The sequence below is a fragment of the Protopterus annectens genome, chromosome 1.part1, assembly GCF_019279795.1.
Source record: "Protopterus annectens isolate FY-2018-M chromosome 1.part1, PAN1.0, whole genome shotgun sequence".
NCBI classification, from domain to species: Eukaryota; Metazoa; Chordata; order Ceratodontiformes; family Protopteridae; genus Protopterus; species Protopterus annectens.
In genome coordinates, this window is record NC_056726.1 from 638,561,127 (window position 1) to 638,584,789 (window position 23,663).

The window sequence follows — 23,663 nt, forward strand, 5'->3', positions numbered from 1 at the left end:
CCCTTCATCAAATTTTCTATTGACTGTCTCCAAGTTTTTACCATCCATAATATTCAATATGACATCCAAAAAAGAAATACTCATCCCAGTTTTGAGACCATCAAATTCCAGAAGAAATCTATTTATATGCAACTCAACCAAAGTCTTGCTACCTTGTACCAAAAATATCAAGTCATCTATAAACCTATAGTATCTTATAACATATTTACGAAAAAAAATATTCCTATATAAATATTCAGACTCAAAAAGACCCATAGCCAAATTGGCATATATGGGGGCAAAAGCTGCCCCCATGGCAGTCCCTTGTTTTTGTCTATATAAATTATTATTAAACTCAAAAAAGTTATGTGTTAAGCAGAAATGTATAAGTTCTACTATATATTCAGTAACCGGACTATTACCTAAAAAGAATTTAACAGCCTCAATTCCAAATTCATGTCTAATATTCGTATAGAGGCTCTTTACATCGAGTGTAGCCCAATACATTTGATCATTCCACTCAATATTTTTAATTTTATCTAAAAAATCAAAAACAACGCAAATATAAGAAGGCAAAGTTTTAACTGTAGGTAATAAATAACTATGTAAAAAAAGACCTATGTTATGCAAAAAGTAATTACAGCCTGAAACAATAGGTCTCCCAGGGGGTTGTGTTAAACTTTTGTGTATCTTGGGAAGGCAATAGAATAGGGCCATCCTACAGCCCTCCATATTAAATTTTTTGTTGATATCCATTTCTGAGAAATAGCCCAATCTTTGTCCTTTCCCAAGTAGTTCAACATATTCAGACATTGCATTCCTATACAAAGATACGTCCGTCTTTTCATAAATGTTACTATCATTCAAATGTTCCTCACACATTGTAAAATATTGTGAATAATGCATTACAACAAGCCTATTCCCTTTATCTGAAGGTTTAAATACAATCTCCCTCATTTTACTTAATACATGTAAAGCTTTCCATTCTTTCCGGGACAAATTGTATTGAATATCAGCCTTATGTTTCATAGACTCAGTGTATACACTTTCGATAGCAAAATTCAAAACATTTGATAGGTGTACAACATCATTATTCAGAACAGGTGACATGAAACGGCTTTTGTGTGAAACATGCTCAGTATCCAATTTACAATATGCATTACATATACTATCTGAGTTAAGTATAAAAACTTTCCAAGGAAGAATCCAGACCCTTGGGTTGTATTTTACTTTGCTTTATTAACCAAGCTTGATGAGGCAAGGAAGTTCACCCTTTCTGACTCGCAGTGAATTTGAAGTTATAATAATAAAGTTTAGGGGAGGGAGTAGGGAGTAGCTCCTACACACACACACACACACACACACACACACACACACACACACACACACACACACACACACACACACACACACACACACACACACACACACACACACACCACACAAAAACATGTTTTTTTGCAATTTGTATTTGTTGGCAAAAGGTTATTCATGCTGCAGGCATTAACAAAAAGGGTGCTGACCGGTGATCTGTACATATGTTCATGGTTATATACTAGGATAATGACCACCAGGGCCTTTATAAGCCTAGCTGTACAATCTAACTCAATTGTGTCGCTATGTATCATTAGCATTTATTAAGAGGAGGTATGTTTGTTAGGAAGACTCTAGAGGTTATGTTGGGGGGGTATGTTAGTTTGGGCATTGCTGTCTGCCTCTTTCTATCAGAGACATGGTGGCCAGACCAGGGGTGAATTTCCAGTTTCCCATCCATTGATCAAGGTTATGCTTAAATAGTTTTAAGGCTGAACCCTGCTTCACATGGATAGGGAGCCTGTTTCAGAGCATGGGGATCCTCTGAGATGCATATTTGACTCACCAACGTGTCTTATTTGTGCCATAAGAAAAATCTAAATCCTGGAAGTAGTGTTTCTGATGCTGTTCATTTTGTGCATGAGCAAAAGGCCCATCAGAGCTGGATCCAATGTTCCCTTGTATGCCAGGCATAGATTCCCTCTCAGTAACCTATAGGAGAAAGAGTATACAGACAGGGCATTTAGCTCATCCAAACAGGACAGTGTGTTTATACCCTGGATTTTCCTGGTAAGGAATCTTTGTGGGCGTTCCAACTTTTGCAGATGTCTGGTTAGGTACATGCTGAATGGGGAATTATACTCAATTATGGTTCTGATAAGGGCTGAGTAAAGTGACACTATGACTTCTTATGACTATGAGTTTTTTGTCCTGAATAGTCATTTACCTTTACATTTCATCCAAGTAAGAGTTCTCCTTCTTAGGTTCACTGGAATTCTGAATGGCTTACCTTCTTCTTGGATAAGAAATGGCATTAAGTTAAATCTTTCATTAAAGCATTTTATGTTACATATCTCCCACATGCATCTTATCATAATTCATTCCCTCCAATGGAGCTCTGGAAGTTTGCACCATAACTTCCAGTGGGTGGGGTGTAAGCTTTCTCATAAAAGACGGTTATGTCCTCATATTTCAAACAAATGCACATATCTCTGGAACCATTGAGGGCACTAAAGAAGTGTAAATTGCAAACTCTTCAGCACAAACTGTTTTTATAGTAGCAATATTCTTTAGGTTCCAGGTCTTAAACTGGATTTTATAAGTCACAGTAAACACTTACAATATCTCAGCAACTACTGAAGTTAGACATTTAATCTCTGCAGCAATTCATTCATCCAGCTCAGAACTTTTGTATGAGGCTAAGCAGTTCTTTCCATGTTACATGTTTTTTGAGATTTTTGAAAAACATGACATTTATAATAATATAAATATTTTATGCACAATTAATATCTCTTTACCTGCACTAGACAGAAGTCAAATATCAATACCGTTATGCTTGTCATTGTATAAGCTTTAAGATAAAATATTTTAATATTTTGTATGTAGCATGATTTTGAAGTTATTAATGCAAATATAAACAAGCAATATTTGACACCTAGAGGCGTCATTAGGGTATAACTACTGAAACACTTGACAGTGTCACTCAGCTGTAATGAGATGATGTACATTCCAGCTTGAAAGATTTCTTTTGAAATGCCATCTCCACTGTACATAATGTCAATCAAATGGGGGGGGGGGGGCTTACTTTGAACCTACTATTTAAAATGCAGCATCAACTTCAACTTTATTTGCATTCTTAACACAAAGCATGATACTATAAAATAATAAAATATATTACACAACACAGAGAATGGAGATTAGGACTCACCATAAGCATTTAAACCATGCAATGTTAAGGCTGCTTCGGCCCTAAAAGTAAGCTCAAAAGGATGGGACTTGAGAGGCCTTTTGAGCCTCTAGAATGCTGAGGACTCTGATAGCCTCTGTGGTAGCAGATTCCAAAAGTGTGGGGCATGGCAAAAAGCAGATTCCAGAATACTGCAGATGCCTCCTTGGAACCTCAAGCAGCTCTTGAGTGGCAAAGAAGACAGGAAAGGATGAATAGCAGGACAGAAGAAACTCTTTGTCATAACCTAGTAGATAATACATGGCATACATTTCAAATGCCCACATTTCTGCTGGATGTCCAGATTCTTGTCTCATATTTTTGACCTGTTCTTCATAACATTTGTGATTTTTTGCAAAGCACAGAGGATCAAAGTCACTAAATAATGCTAGATATCTGAGTTTCAGATTTCATATCCTTCAGAAAATTCATGCTAATGCAAACTATGTTATTCTAACAACTTTTTAAGTTTATAAGAGGAATATTTAAAATATCTCCCATTTGCTGGATGTTTGTCTCATTATTATTTGTTCTGTCCAGATTTCTTGTGCTAAGAGTTTGAGAGGTAATAGTACATGATCTCACAAATCCAACAAAAATGTGGGAGTAATGTGATGTCCTCATAACTAGTCAAACAGCAAAGTTTTGTACTAATTGTAATCACGTCCTGTGTCAGGCAGCCCTACAGAGAGTTGCAATAGTCCAGCAGAGAAGAGACCTAGGTTTTATGACTATATCTAGGCCTTGAGAAGGTCAGAGACACTTTATGTAGGCAATATTCCAGAAAAAAGTAACATGATGACTTAACTAGTAATGATACCTGCTACTTGAGTATAAAGTTATTATGGATGACACAAAGGACACACAATTTAGAAATAAAGTGCAATCTGTCACCCCATAAAAGTTTAGGCAGCATTCCCAAAAGCGGCCAGGATAGCCATAGCAAACATCTTGGTATTATTCAGCTTGATCTGGTTGCACTGCATCCAAAATTGGATACAGTCCAGATCATCTGATATGGAATTTGTGCCAGTTACAATTTTGAAAGGCAAATAAAGTACTGCAAAAACAGCTTCTTGATAACTTTGCAAACAAATACAAAATTAGAAATGGGGTGGTAGTTATCCTGATTGCTACAATCTGGAGACATCTTCTTGAGGTCCAATACAAGTGCCTAATTTAATAAAGATGTAAAATTCAAGTCTCAAGGAGAGAAATGATAATCGAATAAGTAACTGGGTTTAGAGACTCTAGACTAGCCAAAAAAAGCACCCTGGATTGACAAAGGTCATGTCAAAACTTCTGATTGGCAAATGCCTGAAAGCAAGGCAATGAAATCTGAAAAGCTAGAAAATAATCTAATCTCACCACACAAAAACAATGCGATCATCAGGATGTGTTAATGGAATAATAACCCTAAAAAGTTCATATACTGGTCTGTCCTGTCCTGCATGATTTGGGAATGCAGTAATGACAGATGGAGTAGGGGTGTAGTTGTCCAGATGGAAGCAAGCTTGTCTATGGAGAATTGAGTGGCATTTTTTCATAAGACAAATATGTCTTGGTGGCAGGCCTGGCAGGGCTCCATAGCCTACTGGCCACCCTGAAAAGCACTGCTGGTCCTTAGACAAAAAGCATCTTTGTTTTATAGATCTGCGACTGATAATAGACACAGTTCTTATCTAGCCTAAACCCATCCTCTGGAGGCAAGATGGCTGAAGCCTATGAGGTAGTGGTCATCCAGTCCTTTACAATGCATAGTTTATGCTTAAACCAAGGGGCCACTAGATGGAACTGGCAAACAAGAAGTGGTGCAAGTAAGTCTCAAGACAATGTCAAAGCACTGCTATAGGCAGGGATACACCTGTATGGGTTACCTGCACTGTGTTCTGCCACAAGCAAAGACGGGGCAAGACATTATTCAAATTCTTGATCTGAACTCTCTTATGTCATGGGGTTGAATCAAAGGGAACTCCATTGCAAAACGGACCAGGGTATAAATAGACCATGGTCTGGGTGTAACACCATTTCTGAGATTGACATGCAATATTGAAGAAACAAGTCAAAGACAGGTCCCTGATGACTGGTCACTGAGGTAACAACCTAAATAGACACAAATTCCTTAATAAGACAGAAAAACACTTTTAGCCACTAAGTTGTTACAAACCCACATGATGAATTATTGCAAATTAAGCCATTTGAAGAACTTGGGTGGGGGGTTGGGAATGTTGTAATAGACATACACAAATCTTCAGTGTTCCAGTTTCTCTGTGAAATTCTGACTCCATGCCATCCTATTTGCTTAGCACTCTTCATGTATGAATTTGTTTTCATTATTCTTAACCTGATAAAGATGTTATTTCTAAATGAAGAAAACAGAAGTAAGGTAAAGCATAAACTGAGATTACAACTGCCAAAGTCAACCAGAAACATCAGAGATTCCTAAAGAAATGACCGTGGTAGTATTCTGAACTTGATTTCTCAGAAAATGCATTTACTTTCTTCAAATAACTCTGCAATGTTAAGAGAAACGCCTCTCCAGAAAGTTGAAGAGGACTGTACCATTGCCTCAGAGATGCTTGTCTCCAGAGTTAATACTGCACCCTCTACATCAAACCAGAATAATGAAGCAGCATTTGTGTCTCCCTCTGAGATGAACTCCCATGAAAATCTGAAGGTTAGTTCTAAATCCATAAGCTTAGTTTGTCTAGTAAAACAGTAACACTTCACTGCATTTTCAATAAATTTGAGGTGCTTACTGCCATTGAAAAGTGGAACCCTGTGGAGAAAAGCTCTCAGCAATTCTGACAATATTTCACAACATATACAAGTATCAATACAGTTTACAATAAAGAAAAACATATAGATATACATTTATGTGAATAATATGCATAGTTTATAAAAGAAGATAAAAAATACATCTGAAATTTTTTACTGACAGTAGGTTGAGGAAATAGTTTGAGAATAAGAGTGGACCGAGGGAGTGAGGAAGAAAGAGATTAATACTGATATGTCATGTAAGCACAGTTGTTAGAGTAGATATGGTGTCTGTGAGGAAATAAGAACTGACAGTAAAGAAAAAAGAGGGGTGATTAAATGGGGTTACCTAGAAGGAGGTAGAGGTGAAGGGTGGTGGGAAATGGAGTTGGCATAAATAAGAGGGCAGGGTAGCAGTAAGGTTAGAGAGTTGTCGAGCATAAGGATGCATGACAGTAGAGAGTGACAGAGCATGCAGAGAATAAGAATGCATTGATATGAACTAAAGAGTAGTAGGATACATATGTATATACAGATTATATATATATATATATATATATATATATATATACATATATATATATATATATATATATATATATATATGTGTGTGTGTGTGTGTGTGTGTGTATCTCTCTGTGTGTGTGTATATATATATATATATATATATATATATATATATATATATATATATCTTTAGGTATAATGGTACTGGTATAGGCTGGATGTTGTAGGTTATGCTTCAGTAGAGGGGTTACTCTTATGGTAAACACTGAGAATAGGAAAACAGTGGTATGACAGAGGAGATAGGTTTAGGCCCTTTAATATAAGTACTGAGCGAAGAAGCTGTTAGAGATCAGTAGTTAACTGTTTGTGTAGCTATTCAGTGAACAGACATTTAGCAGAATAGTGGATGAGAAAAATTAATTTCTAGAATAGAGAGGTATGTGTATTGATTAATTACATCAAGGCATAGGCTAGGGTTAGAATATGTACATAGCCATATTTTTGAGAGATATTATTTTATTTGTGTTTTGAAAGATTCAACATTTTTAGTTATTTCTAATTGGAAAGGGGAATGGAGTTTCATATTTTTGAGAAGTAAGAAGACTACCTAGAGCATTATTTATTTGTCGTTTGTTAAACGGGTTAGTTCAGCTGAGCCAAAGTGCCATTTTCAGTGGAGACCCAAGGAGAAAAGCACCAGAAAAATAAAAAAGAAATTAACATATATACATTGAAAAAAAGGAAGAATATTACATAGCTTTATCATTGCACAAGCTGACATTAATAAAATTGCATGGAAAGTATATACAAGGTAAAATGGCAGAGGGAAATAGCAGATCTAAGTTTAGAGACAAATCAGATTAGAGTCACATAAGCATTACATAATATTACAGCAAACAGAGCTAGATTGGATACAAATATCATGCTGCTGCTATTTACAAAGATTATAAGTAACAAAAAGCTCAAAGTTTTAGTGTGAAGAGAGGTAAAAGAGAGGAGGGGGGATTAAGTAGGATGAGACTATCCTGCAGAGTTACTTGATTTAGTCACAGTTAGGTTAGGGCTAGTTTGTTGGTGGAGCACAGTGGTCAGTTTAGGTTGTATAGTTGCATAATGCCACTTAGGCATGGTCATTTTTTAGGGCAGTATAAGAGTTTGTGAATTGTCAAGGGCTGGGAGTGTATTAATGTATGTCTCAGCTCTAGCCATTTTAGCTGTTAAGAGGTATACAGTGGTGGTTTCTAAACCTGTGTTTGGAGGTATACATTTGTAGTGTTGTCCCATTGAGAAAAGTAGAGCGGGCTGAAGGATTTGAGCTGTAGAGAGAAGAGTGGGGAGTAGGCAGTGGCATTGCTTTGTCTGTCAGGTATGATTTGGCTCTGTAGAGGGTGCTAAGACTCAGAAAGGTTTCTGTAATTGTTTGCTTTTTTGTGGTGATGGAATTTTAGATTTTCACCAATAATATCACCTAAGAGCTGAGTATGGGTTACTAGTTCGATGCTAGTCTGAATGTATGTAAGGATGGAGAAATGCAACATATTGGCAGATAATGGTTTTGGGGTGAATAGGACCTGTTTTGATTATTTTAGGGTTAACTAACAATTGTGAATCTTACAGCCATAATTCAAAACAGAAGAGAGGTTTCTGAGTGAGCTGTTATAATTTGTCTTGACTTTTGGCCGAGCAAATTACATCAGAATCATCCACATACTGAATGATGGAGATGTGTTTAGTTGCTGTACACAAATCATTTGTGAAAATATTGAAAAGCAAACAAGCCAGAATGGAGAGATCCCATTTTTCCATTTAACTGCCTGCATCTTATTAGTTAGGACATTTTGGCACAATGAAAGTTCTTCTGTATCCAGTACCAGTCCTTAGGAGTGATTCTGCAAGCTATCCTAAAAGCTATTGAGCAATAACTTGCCTTTCGATGATGTATGAACTATACACTGGAACTGATGCTGATAGAGTTTATAGTCATTTAGACGAAAACTGTTAGGATAAAGCTGATGATGGCCTCTGGCCTCAACTGCACTCATTCCAAAACCAGATGTGCTCAGAAGTGCATGTACAGAAAGCTGCTTTAGGTTATTGGGGGTGGGTTGCTTCTTTAATTTTCATTACAGTCAAACCAGAGAGGTGTGCACATCAGGTCATTACAGCTTTTGTTTGGGCTGAGGCCAGTCTAGTGATGGTTTCTTTTACTTTTCTCCGAGACCTCAGAGGTGTACAAAGAAGGTTACTAAACTTTCATCCCAGTCTAACACCAGAGGGATGCATAGGCAATGATAGCCCTTTTTTGGGGGTTTAGGGAGGTAAGCCATATTCCCAGACTGGACCTCTGGATCTAGACAACAAATGGCTTGTTAGTTTGTTGTGAGCTACTGTTTTGCCATCTTTGAATATTAAGCCTTGGGCACAACTTATATCTTTCTTGAAAGAAAAAAAAAATAATTTTCTTGCTCATGTTTTTGTTTAGGATACTACTGGATTAAAAGTTTGGGAAAATGCTCGAAAATGCATCCCAGAAAACCTATAACCCTATGGTTTCTTGGCTTATCTGAGTTATTTCCTAAATGGTTATTCGTGCTGTCTTGGTCAGGAAAGGTATGCTGAAAGGATGCAAGGAGAAGTTAAGCTGAACAGCAACAATGAATTTTATTCCTTAATCATAATTTCTTTTCAAGCCATCATTGGCTGGAAAGATTATGTAAAAAGAAAAAAAGTAAAATACACTTTAGAGCCTACAGAAAGCATTTCACCTAAGACCAGACCTATGCATAGAGTTGCTATAATGTATTATATTGTGAGATGGGTGAATATAGTGTGGTACATACACCTGGCGTACTGTAAGAGCATTGTAGCTACAGGTAAGTCTGTACATACTACTGCTAAAAGGTTGCAGCATGAACTAAAAGACTGCTTCTGAGGGTTGGCAGTGACAGGGTGATAGTTTGACTGAAGTGCCTAGGGGGCCCCCAAACCTGTGATTTGCTGGGGGCCCCCAAAATGCTAACACCGGCTCTGCCCTTAAGGACATTAGATGTTTCAGCTATATGGCAGTTCTGAATGCCCATGACTTTTTCCTTTTAAGTCTGTTATGTACAAATTCAGGCCAATAAAGCCAAACCCCACTAGCTCTGGACATGCATGTTTCAGCCTTCCTATGGCCTCATCAGCACAGCATAAGTAGACTGTTTGGCTAATGTTTGGAAACTTGGAAAGATTGTGAACGTGGAAAACCCTTCTAATCATGAACTGGCATGCCTATTTCAGCCAGACAGGGACCACAGCAAAGGAAGCAGACTATAAACAAAATCTCTGATCGACAGGGTTGTCAGTTTAAGTGGATGTCAAATAAATAGATAAAAGTACAAAAAGAGTTCCAAGTGCATACCAAAGGGTCAGGTGATAACAACTGCTTAGAAATGCAAGGAGAAGGGGGCGTGGTCAAGATGGGCACTGACTAGCAGCATTTTTTTCCAGCTCTGCCAGTTTTCATTTTTTTGACAGGAATTAAACTTCAAAAACAATCTAAATGGACTTATTTTGACATTTTTCAACTCCTATCAACCTATTTGAGGATTGTATTGAAAAATTACAATCTTTCTCTGAATATTTCCTGTCCAAATCTTCAGACAGATATCTACAACTTCTTTGACTGAGAGATGAGTCACACTAAGAGCAATTATTTAGAATCTTCTCTTAAGAAAGAGCTTTTATCTTTGTCTTCTACTCTGCAAGAGATGTCTTTAAAATTAGACAACATGGACACAAAAAATGATGTTTTTGAACAGAAATGTTCAAAGCAGATGGACTTAATTCATAAAGAACTGCAGCTTCAGAAATCCCAAATTTATGACACAGAGCAATCTCTCACTGATGTGGATGGAAGACTTCAGGAGGGTGAGAATAATATTGAATTTCTTTTGAAACAGAACACTACCCTACAAAATAAATTAGATGATTTAGAAAACAGATCACGATGGAATAATATATGGATTTTTGGTCTGCCAAACAAAATAGAAGGAACTAATATGGTGAGTTTTTTAACTACATGGTTACCAACTGTTCTGAATCTCCCTGAAGCCATTTCATATGGGATTGAAAGGGCACACGGATCCATTGTCTCGTCTCCAAATAAAAATGTTCCCAGATCTGTTATAGTGAAATTCATTTCAATTCAAGATAAAGAACTAATGCTGAAAACTGCATGGTCCAAATCTCCTATAAAAATAAATGACAGTATTGTATGCTTAGACAATGACTATTCTTCTGCAGTTATTTCCAAAAGAAAGCTCTTTCAACCTCTTATAAAAGGACTCAAAAAGAACCAGATAAAAGTGCATCTCTTGTTTCCTGCCAGACTGAAATTATTTCTTACAGATGGAATTAAAACCTTTGAAGACCTTGACTCTGCTATTTCTTTTATAAAAACAAAAAAATTAATAGATAAAATAGAGGAAATGGAATTGACAAGCCCTTCATTAAAAACAATTACGGAGAATGGATCTTGGAAATCTTCAGAGAGGAAGAAAAGATTGAAAGATAAATGACTGTTTTCTTTATTGTTACAATGACATCAAGTTACTTGTTTTATATTCTTCATATTCTTTGAAATTCTTATTATATATATACCAGGTGGTAAGGAAATCTCTCATTTCAAAATCAGATTTTTCAGATCCCCATGCTCTGATATAGGCTACCTAGCCATATGAAACAGAGTCTATCCCTAATCCTATCCAAAAGTAACCTTGATCATTGGATGGGAAATTGCAAATTCATCCCTGGGCTGTCCTCCTTCTCGATTATAGACAAAGGCCAAAAGTAAACATTCCCTAACTAATACTGGATGGGTAATCAGAAATTCATCCTTGAGCTGGTCCCCATGTCTCTTATAGACAGAATCCAACAGTAAACATTCCCTAACTAACATACTCTCCCACATAACTTTTTAACCACCGCTCCTAACAAACATACCCCCCAAATTAAGATTCCCATGTTAGAAGGGGACAAAATGTGGTTGGGTTGCATGGCTAAATTTATCAATAATTCCTGAGTGAGGTATGGTATCAAACGCCTTGGACTGATCGAGGTAGGTTGTATGCCCTGCCTTACCTTCATCCACAGCCCTGGTGACTGATTCAAAGAAGTCAACCAGGTTGAGCAAGCATGATCTCCCTTTCACAAAGCCAAATTGCGTGGGGTCTAGAGTTTGGAGATTTCCTATATCTTTGTTAATTAGGTCCATGATGATGTGCTCCATTGCTTTACATATCAGACTCATCAGGCTAATGGGGCAATAATTCCCAGGGTCTGTAGTCGCTCCCCCTTTATGGAGAGGGATGACTGGAGCAGTGTTCCATTTGGTAGGGACAAAGCCTGAGGTGAGACTGTGACTGAACAGGGCACACAGATGTGGTGCCAATTCGCTTTGAAGTTCATGCAGAACACAGCCAGGGATATTATTGGGTCCCATGGAAGCTGCATTCTTGGCCTTGGACAATGCATCTTTAACCTGTGCTGCAGTAATGCTGGGTACCTGGCATTCTTCCGGTATTGTGATTGGTCCTTTAGAGGGTGAGAGAGGGGTAAAGTTGGCACTGAATCTGTTGGCCAGTATTTTGGCAATATCTGTTTGCTCAGTATAGGAGGTACTATTGTGCAGTATCTCAGAGCAAATCTGGGTATTGCCATTGAGGTTCTTAATATAGCTATAGAAGGCTTTGTGATTGTTTTTAGTGTCTGCCACAATTCTGCCTTTAGAGGATTTGATGAATGATTTCTCAACTTGTTGAGGCTAATAAGGGAGTTTTTCTGGTCTTAGGACTTTATCTTTTTCTGCAACAGTTTCTTCCTTCTGTTGTAGAGTTCATTAATGGCAGGGGACCACCAGATTGGCTTCCTTTTTTTGCAGGAGAGCACCTTGGTTCTGTTGGGTAGGGCTAGTGCCATGCATTTATGTACATGTGCGTACAGTGCATTGGTGTATGATTTGGCAGTCATGCAGCTATTTTCCATTGGCATGGGTGCCGTGAAATTAGCCATATCTGTTTTTAGGAGTCCATCAGCTTTGGAGAAGTCTTTCAAGGTGTTTACCTTTGCAGGGGGTGTGGGTGAGATGTGGATTTCCATAGTGATTAGTTTATGGTCAGATCTGACCAGGAAGGGATTGACTATTGGGTAGAGCAATCATCTCCCATGTTAGTAATAACCAGGTCAAGGATGTTGCTTCCTCTAGTGGAGGTCAGAATGAGCTGGTCCAGGGCATTGGAACTGAATAATTCCTGGAAGCATTGGGCCAGTGTATTAGTGCTTGGAAATAAAGTCCCTGTCTTGGTACTCGAACTGTGAATGCCTACATGCAAAGCCTGGACTCTAACCACTATGCTATCTCGAAATGTAATAAATCTATTTATAAATTGTAGTATTGAGGAGAATAAACTACACAAATATCTCTAATTGCATTTATAAACTGTACCTCTGGCCTTATGATTAAGTTTTAAAAGTGTTTTACGAAATGAAAGATGCATGAGCTTACCCCTGAATGTCTAATGTATGTATTTGTGTTTCACATCTTTACTTTAAATGCCCTGCTAGTAGACTTAGGTTCATAGGTTCATAGGTTCATACTAGGCTATCTGCCCGAGGGCATTTACAAGCCTAGCCCATCGTTTTGTGGCTTAGGCCACCCCTTTAGTATGGGGAACTATACCCATTATTTTTCTGTGCCTCTGTCGAGCAGTGACACTGAGGTAATCCCTGGGGTATATCTGCGATCTCCCATCCATTGGTCAAGATTTCTCTTGAACAAGGCCAGCGAGGTGCTCTGCCTCACATGTACCGGGATTTTGTTCCACAGCATAGGGAGTCTTTGGGTGATGAATCTATCCCTCCAGCACGTCCTATTAATAGCCGTGTCAAGGTTTAAGTCTCCGCCCTTGTGGCTCTGATGGATCTAGATTTTTGAGGTGAAGCATATTCATCAAATCTGGGTTTGACATGGCCTTGTATGTTAGGCAAAGGTCACCTCTGAGCAAGCGTGTAACTGAATAGAGCTGGAGTTCTTTCAGTCGGGCAGCATAGGACAGATTTTGAGACCCTTTATCCTTTTGGTGAGGAACTTTGTGGCCTCTCCAGCTGCTGCAAGTGTCGGGTCAGATACATTCCGAATGGGGCATTGTACTCAATCATTGGTCTGATGAGTGATGAGTAAAGGGAGACTATGACCTCCCTTGATCTAGATGAGAATCCCTTCATGATAAGGTGGGCAATGTAGAAGGTCTTCCTAACTACTTTAGCTACATGGGTGTCGAATGACAGACTACTATCAACCTGGGTCCCCAGGTCCCTGATAACTTCTTCTGTGCTCAGTGGATTGCCACCTATTTGGTAGCTAGGGGTAACCTTGTTTTTCCCGAAGGGTATGACTATGCATTTTTGGCATTTAACTTTAGGCCGTGGCTCTGGCACCAGTTATCCGTTTCTGTGAGACCCTTCTGAAGGATATCTGTGTCAGATGTGTTTTCTACTATGGCCCAGTTTGCAGTCATCTGCAAACTTTGTCAGCCATAACCCTCCTGTGTTTGCTTGTACTTGGAAAAGTAGATGCCAAACAAGAGTGGGCCCAGGACTGACCCCTGTGGCACACCTCTTGTGACAGGCTTTGAGTCTGACATGGCGCCAGCAGCTCTGACCCTGTGGGTTCTGTCACTCAGCCAGTATGCTACCCATCTTGTGATGTATGGGTACACATTTAAGCTGATGAGTTTTTCAATGATACCCGAATGGGGTATTGTATCAAGGCCTTAGCCAGATCGAGGTAGGCTGTATGGACTGCCTTTCCCTCATCAATGGCTTTGGTGACTGTTTGAAAAAGTCAACCAAGTTTAAAAGGCATGATCTGCCTTTGACAAAGCCAAACTGGGTTGGATCCAAAGTCTGCAAATTCCCTATGTCTTTATTTATGAGGTCCATTATGATCCTCTCCATGGCTTTGCAGATAAGGCTTGTCAAGCTAATGGGCGGTAATTTCCAGGGTCGGTGGAGGCACCGCCTTTGTGAAGTGGTACCACAGTTGCAGTGCGCCACTCCTGGAGTGCGTATCCAGAGGTAAGACTTTGATTAAACAGCTGTCCTAGCTGTGGGTTTAATTCCTCATTGAGTTCATGGAGCACACAGCCGGGGACACCATCAGGTCCCATGGATGCTGTGTTTTTGCTTTGGAGAGAGCAGTTCTCACTTGGGCTGGAGATGTTTGGGGGCTGCAATCGTTTGGTATAGATATCTCTCCTTTGGGGAGGGGAGAAGTTTGCACTGAACCTGTCAGCCAGTATGTTGGCAATGTCTGTAGGATCAGTAATCTTCACATCATTTTGAACTAGCTCTGAGCATATCTGGGAGTTTCCTCCCAGGTTTCTAACATAGCTAAAGAAGGCCTTATGATTGTCTTTTGAGTCTTTAGCTATTTTTCTCTCGAAATTTGCTTTGGATGATTTTATGAGAGCTCTTAGTTTTTACTTATAGTGATCAAGGGTGTCTTACCTTTTAAGGATTTTGCTCTATCTTGTAGTAGCTTCCTCCTTTTGTTGTAGAGTTTGTTTATGGCTGGGGTCCACCAGACTGGATGCTTGCCTTTGGTACAAAGAGTCTTTGTTTTGCTTGGGATTGCCTTATCCATGCAGTCCTGCAGGTGCTGGTAGAAGGCATTTGTAAGTGATTCAGCGGCTTGAGTACTGTTTTCCGCCGCTCGGGGCCTTAAAGGAGACCACACTAGTCTTTAGAAGTGTGAAGTCGGCTTTTGAGAAGTTCTTTACTGTGGTCTTTTTATTTCAGGTGGGGTGGGATGAGGACCTCCAGCGAGATTAGTTTGTGGTCTGATCTCACCAGTGAGGGGTACACCTCCGGTGTTGAACATTGTGCTCCCATGTTCGTGATGATGAGATCAAGTATGTTATCTCCTCTTGTGGGGATGGTGACTAGTTGTTCCATGGCATTTGAGTTTATGAATTCCAGGAACTTTTGGGCTAGGGTGTTTGGGCTTGAGTAGTGTTCCCAGTCTATATTAGGGTAATTGAAGTCACCTAGTATGATGGTGTTTGGTGATACATTTATCCCCTCTAGTGTTTTCAGGAAGGCCATGTGAGGTTCCTGAGTTTGTGAGGGTGGCCTGTAACATGCTACAATTTGCAGAGCAGTCTTGCCTATGGTTAATTGCACCTGGATGGTCTCCGATGCATCGATGCGTTGCCACCAGTCTTGAGGTGTGGGTGTCCTTGATGAATATGGATACCCTCCTTTCTTGGTATTGTCCAGATTTTGGGGCCGGAACGCATGATATGAGGTAAAACCTGATAGCCCCGGGGTGCTCTCAGGAGCCTTGAACCAGGTTTCTGTCACAGCACAGACATCGATGTTCTCCATACTGAGAAGGGCCTCGAGTGCGTGCATTTTGAGATTTAGACTTCTGGCATTGAGCAGCATTACCCTTAGTTTTTTTCCTTTTTCGTGTTCTAGGGTGGTATGTTTAGAATTTGAGCCTTGCCTAAAAAGGCACTATGGGGGTGGCAAGAGCCTTTGCCAATATCCGAATCCCAGGGTGACAGGTGCAAGCCGTCCCTTGCGAAGCAGCGTGGCTTGTCCAGCATGTCATCCCAGGCAGACAGACACTGGATCCCCTTTGAATGACACCAGTGTTTAAGCCAATTGTTAAAGCTGATCATCTTATCTCTGTATTGTGGCATCATTCTTGGTGAAGGTAGGATACTGCTCAAGGTCAGGGTCATACCTGTCTGGGCTACATAATCAGAGAGCTCCTCAATGTCTCTTTTCATGTAGTCCAAGGAGGTACGTCTCAGGTCGTTTACACCAGCGTGGACAATGACTGAATCATATTTGTACCTGCTGTTGAGAGACCTGAGTGCTTGCGTTATGTGGCGGATTCTAGCCCCCGACAGGCAGCTTACTGTGACCTTCTCCTTACTCAGTCTGGTGAGCGGGGCGTCAGTGTGTCTGACTATGGAGTCACCAATGACTAGTGTGTCTGGCATTGTGTTTGGCCTTAAGGGCTGTGACTGTTTGACACTCTGACTGTGAGGTCTATGTGTTGCAGGTGTTGTGTTCTGAGGTGGTGGTTGTTTGGGTGTCTGCTTTGGTGGCCTCTGCTGTTTTGGTAGATTTTTGATCAGAGCCTCCGAGTATGTCTTTGTGTGTTTATGTGTATGATTTGAGGTTGTAATGGTAATATGTGAGACTGGGTCTATAGTGTGTGTGGTAACCTTCTCCTCCTGACTGGTCTTGCCAGTCCTATGTTGAGAGAGCTCAGCCTCCAGTTTGGCCGTGTAGTTGCATCTCTCGCATGTATTTGTGTTTTGTGGGAGGAGGAGAGGGTTGTCTGTGTACATGAGGCAATTGTAACATTGCCTCAATATTCCCAGGTTCACCAGCTGAGCAGGAGAGGACACTAGCAACTGATCCCTCGACATGCTAGAAGGAATAGACAAAAAACTTTAAAAAGATTCCGGGGACGTGGGTGATCGAGAAATGGGGTTGCCTTTTTGGGGTACTATCTATGACAAGAGTGCCGTATCAAGGTAATAAGTACTGTAGGAGCAAGTGCTACGTTTAACAGATAGAGAATAGTCTACTTGGAGTCAAGTAGAGATGATCTTTTTAATTATAGGATACGCTGATTAGATCAGTAGTATAGTTCGAGGAAGGTAGTTTTAAGGGAAAATTTGAAGAGTGGACTTTATTCATAAGGAAACTAAATTCATTTATTTATGTCTCACCTGAGACAGATTTAAAAAGCGCCCATTTATATTTTCTATGTGGCTGATATTATCCTGCTCTGAATTTGTATCCACTCATTCACACATGTTCTAAATACACCCTGACTGAGTGTGATTGGCTAGTTATGATAGTTATAACTATTTATAACTAGTTATAATTTACAAATAACTCTGGCAACCAGGAAATAAAAGAAATAATAGGTAGGTCTTCTCACAGCCTTTAAAAAAGACAGGAGATTCCTTGCAGAAGAAAATAAATCCAAAATATAGTAGTGTCAGTCTTCCCTGCTTATTTAAACTATAGTGACAGAGTCTACACTTCTAAATCATTAAAGCAAGCAGGAAGTAAAATACATGAAAACTATGTTCCCTGCCTTTAAAAAGATAGAAGATTGTAGAAATAATAAGAAAAGTATAAACAGCATAAAAATTTGGGAACAAATCTTTAATATTATTTTGGCGTAGCGGTTCCTATCCACTTTCCGTCAGGACTATGTGTACCAACACATTCTTGGATTAGATAGAAAATGTAGAAATAATACAAATTATTGGCTTGAGTTGGTTTATAATTGTCTATTGTAGATGCTTTTATGTTTAATTTTTTGTGATTTTAATTTCCTGTACTTGGTTAAAATGATATTTATTCTTAATGTATTATAGGGAAATTCAAAATGGAACTAAAACATTGGAAGCAATATTGTACATAATGTAAATAGTGTGTGAAATGTATAATGGTTTGGCAAAACAATAAAAATGATTATTGAAAAAAAAAAAAGATAGAAGATTGCACACAACAGAAACTAAAATCAAAATCAAGTAGTAGCCGCATTTTCTGTTTGTTTAAACTTCGTTAAAAGAATTTACATTTACTAATCAGTCTCACCAAGACAGTGTTTCCACAGGTGTAAAAGAGGCAGGAGTTTACACACACATTCACGCGAGCACAAAAACACACACAGAGACATACACACACACATAGTAGCAACCTTCTCGTCCTGTTTAAACTTTAGGAATATAAAACAATTGTAATTTTGCTGTGCCTGTGAACGACAAAATTTAAAATAATATAAATGCACCGTTTCACGGTTTGTTTGTGTCTTTCGGAACTCCGGTCTGCTAATGATTGATAGTTGATTTTTACGTGCCGAGTTATCGGCTCTGATGCACAACCTTCAACGATGGTATGCCCATTCATGCATGTCTCTACGCAGAAAACACTCTAGCTGAGAAACAAACCGGACAGCGTCTTACTGTGAGGCGACAGCGCTACCGCAGCACCACCACCGCGTACCGCACCGTTTTACAGTACTAAAGAAAAATATTAACTTTTAACAATGAATCTGCTATAACTTTAATTATTTATGATGATATGATTGTTGTTATCCTAGATTATCTTAAATATAAAAACAGTTTACCACAAATATACTGTCGGTGTAATCATTGCAACTGAATCTCGTTACTGGCTACCCCCGTTATTTACTTTTTGCTTTACAAAAAAAAAATAACACAAAACAACTTCAAAGTCTAAAATTTTACACACTAGGGGAATGCATGTGGAAGGAATCAGACTTTGACTGTAAATTAATATACTTTCCTCTAGTCCAGGTGACTGCTGTCTTGCTAACTCTTCATGGTCATACAGGGCACTGTAATAAAAATGCTACAAATAGTTCTCAAAGGATTTTCAGTTTCCTAGGAAAATGAAATAACAGTCTTGCATACATATCTTAAAGTAGTTGACTGGGGACAATTGTACAAGCAAGTCAAACCCAGCATAGCCCTAAATAATTTCTCAACAAACTTATCACAATACAAGATGACGTGTTAAACTATCTCATGGAAGACTGAGAGGACACAAGTGTCCCTGGCTAGCTAATAACACTAAGACCTTAATACAACAGTCAAATCTGACATGAAATAATTGGAAGCAAAATGTCTATAATTCTCAGCAGCACCAAACATATGAATTACCAGCAAATGATTAGAATTGCAACTAATTCAGCAAAAGCCACATACCTTAGACAAAAAAAAAAAACTGACTAGAGTGCTGACAGATGGTCTCCATTTTGAAATAATCTAAAATGTACATGCCCCCTTTTTTCCTAGAATTCAAGATTTGAAGTTACGAAACCCTGTGATCAAAATTAAAGTCCTTTCTGTCTTAAAAGAAGCATAATCAGAGGAATTAATTTGTCAGATAACATGCAAATCAAAATTTTATAACCCACCTTAAGTATCCAGTATAGTCATGCATCTGGAATTCACCATGTTAAAATAAAATTGTAATTCGTTGTCTAAATATTCCTGCAGATGTTATAAAAACCTGGTGTACAGTGGCACAGAGGATAGTGTTTTCACCTCACAGCAAGAAGTTTCCGAGTTTGATTATTGGCTGGGATGCCTTGTATGTGGAGTCTTCATGTATTCTCTGAATTTGTGTTGGTTTCTTCCAGGTGCTCCTGTTTCCTCCCAGATTCCAAAGACACGTAGTAGATGGACTGGACACTCTAAATTGTCTATAGGGTGTGAGTGTGCATGTGGGTGTATGGTGTGAAAGAACTACTGCAGTAGGGCTAGTCACCCAGGGGTGTAACCTTGGATCTAGATGATTGTAGCCAGTGAAATGACAACCCAACCCCTTCTGCAAAAAAATAAATGGGAAAAAGGGGTTGTGGATGCATGGATGGATGGATGGATTATGAAAGCCTATAATTGAAAACCTGTAAAGATAAACCTTTACTAATTTATTACACTCACTTTACCAAAACCAAAAATAATCAGAGTCTCTCAAGCATACAGATGTCTCTCCATATGCTAGACAAAGGATAACAGTTATTCAGAGGAGATTCATTTAAATGTCAGGTGTGTCAGGAATCAGAATTACAGAGACAAACTGAGAATATGGTGGAAAACTATGTTGTTAGTGTATAACCACTAGAAATGTCCAAAGGAAAAATATTTTGTTTTTTAATTGCATGGCATGTATGGTTCAACAGTTTCTGACACTGAAACCTATTGTGCATTAACATAGGAATGTCAGCTTAGAAAACACCTTTCTTGTACATAACAATTCTGTACATATAATTATCTAGGAAAAACAATCACTGTACAAGCACAGTACTAACTTGGTAAACTCTGCTCTAAGAAATTAAAACCAGCTAACATATTTTCCTGGGAACTGATCCTGTCTTACATTTCATCAGAAAATCAGAGAATGTCTGGAATTTAACATACCCTTTGAGATGTTAAAAAGAGCAGTTAAACATAGTTCAGTCATTTGAACTTTATTCTCATCCATCTCCCTTCCAAAGTCCTGAACAGACAGATCTATGTCATGCATTCACATGCAGTGTTGCTTTAAGACAAGGCATATATTGGCAAAAAGAAAACAAATCAGGTACAGTGGTTGTATTGCTGCTGGTTGCACTACAAAAAGATTGACCTGGTATTATCCTGCCATTGTAGCATGACAGTTTATGGCAAAACAACATACTTTTAATTTTCATTTCATAATGCCTGGCAAAATCCTTTCAGTGACAGTTAAACTACTTTAAGTCTCAGGACAATTCGTATTTACCAAACTACACATGCCTTTGTTTTCTGCTACCAACTCCTGCAATGCATATAGCAGAGACTAGATATTGAATTGTGCAAGGTAATTGATATTTTCTAAGCCAAAAAAGCATTACTTTATCATTTTTAATCTAAAGGGATTCTCTCTTTGAAATTATTTTGAATTAACTTCTATAACTTAATTCATTGCAAGCACGCAATTAGAAGGATAAAGTGTGCTAAAAGGATCTAAAAGGATGGCAAGCACTGAAGTGGTACCTGTTCTCCAGTCTCTTCTTCTACTGGGAAATATACTGTGTAAGTAGAGGTGAGCTGCTCCTATCACCCTCCTTCTTGACCATTTGTTGACCCTGTGGACTCACAAGTGCATTCTTGAGGGATCTGTTCCTGATTGGTGGTTTGAATGACTTCATATTGATCCATATTTAGTTCTTCCCCTGTGGCTGTAAAGATCCCTCTCCATCTAGCCCTGCTGACTTGGGAACCTATAGCTAGATGACATTGCATATTAGATTCTTTTACTTCCAAGTGTGGCTTGTTACGGAAAATCCAGTTATGATTCATTTCAAATGATATTTGTCTCCTTGGAGACAACCATGTCATAGCAATTAGGTTTTATTCTGCTGAATAGGATAGCTCCATCTTAAGACTCACAAAAACAAATCTAAATATAGCAGACTAATGACTGGGTTATATATATATGCAAAATACAAAATAGGCACTTTCTCAGATTAGGTGATTCTTTTTAGATATTCTCCAATTACAATTTATACTCTTTATCTGAGACTTACATTTTCCCAATAAACTTCATTTGCAGCATCTAAATGATAGCTCATACTGTAAAGCTTTTGGAAACTTCTCCATTTCTGAGCATGTGTTTGTTACACCCTCACATCCAATACATTTCTATATACTTGCAATACTTTATTCATTCAGAATGTGTCATAAAGCAAGGTCAGAGAATAACAGTGGTTTATTCATCTGTCTCTACAATGTTTTTAACTAGGTCCCTCATCATGCAATGCATTTTGTTCACACTGTAGACTAATAAACAAAACACAACTATGCTTTTTATCTCAGTCTTCAGCATGATAGTGTCTAAAATAATTTCACAAAACACAATTATATTTTTGTCCTAGCATGCATAGAAGCAATGTTTAAAATGATTGTACTTGAAATACAATGCATATTGATACTTCTGCTTTAGCACTCTACTTAACCCCCTACTTAGCTCTCCTTCTTATTGTATCCAGACCAGCAGCCTTGTTACAGGGACTGTCTGAATTATTTTATAAGAATTATTATAACCTGCTATCTATCTGCTTTTGCTCATCACTTGATGAAGTTCTTACTGATCCAAACTTATTTGTAAAAAAATGCTTACTTCTGCAGATCTGCTAATTAGCAAATCCCACGGATAAGTAGACCTGTCTGTATAGCAGGCCATTAGACAAAGAATGCCCTATTATTCTTGTTTGATATAGGCTGTAAAATCCACATCCAACACTTTTGTGTATATCATTGCTTTTTCTCCCAAATGAATGATCTACACATTGTTTTATAATTCCTTATAGTAGAGTAAGCAAAAGAACTAATAGGTTCTCCAGTTCAATTTTTGGCTAGGGTGCCTTCTGTGCGGAGTCTGCATGTCCTCCTTGAGGTCGCGTAGGTTTCCTCCGGGTGCTCCGGTTTCCTCCCACATCCCAAAGGCATGCTGTAGGTGGATTGGACACTCTAAATTGGCCCTAGGTGTGAGTGCATGTGTATGCCTTCTGTGGAAGGTTGGGTGCTGGGCTGGCAACTCGACACTGTAAAACTCCACTGCCAATCATGAGTGGACAGATGATCCACTGTGACGACCCCTAACCGGGAAAAGCCGAAAGAAGAAGAAGAAGAAGAAGAGTAAGCAAAAGAACTCCTTCTTTTAAGCCATGTCTGATACTTGTCATATAAATCTTGCAAATTCTTAAGCACTCTTTATAAAACCAAGTTTCCATTTCACTGACTTGTGGTTTGTTATCCTGCAAGTCAAACAGATAACGTAATTCCTAACATATTTCCTGTAATAGATCGCCTTTCATTTATCCAGTTTAATAATTCAGATTTCTTAACAAGGTTTAATAATAATTTTCAAAAGTACAGCTAAGCTATTCTCTCAAGGAGAATTTCTTGGCGTCTACTTCTCAACCATATAACAACAAAAAAGGATTGTATAACCATGACAACACTATAGAAGACAAACTAAAAATGTTTTTGCAAATGCTTCAGGTCAATTTACTTAATTAAAGTGCAAAAATTATTTTAAAAGAATTCTTTAAGTCATACACATAATCTCATGAACATTAAAGACATTTAAAACATTTAAGAATATATAAACATTTAAAACTGTATAAGTTAAAAATGAAAATTATGTAAACAAATACTTAACTCACATACTGCCTTAGCTTTAGTATAGGCTTCATACTAATAGTTTAATTTAGCCCTAGAAAATGATTTGCATACACTCTGTTAATCCAGTTATTCTCAACACTTTCTGTTTCTGTAATGTAATCACCTTCCCTGATACATTCTAAAATCAACTGAAGAACAAAAAATTTAAATTAGTGTTTTTGACCTTTGTCAAAAATATGGTTACATAACGAGTTTTTTTTGCAAACTTTGTCTAATCTCTGACATGTTCAAAAATCCATTCTCTCAACTTATGGTTGGTTTTACCAGCATAATAAGCATCATGCATCTGACATAAAGTGATGTAAACTGCATTCCTTGCATTACAATTTGCATATGAGGTAAAG

General features: G+C 38.3%; 1 protein-coding gene across 1 annotated transcript in view; it reads right to left on the bottom strand.

The window, feature by feature from the left end:
- The window catches only part of ITGA1 (integrin subunit alpha 1), a 2,125,719-nt gene that overhangs the window by 560,688 nt on the left and 1,541,368 nt on the right, over positions 1-23,663 (bottom strand). The gene's annotated exons all lie outside the window — the stretch shown is intronic.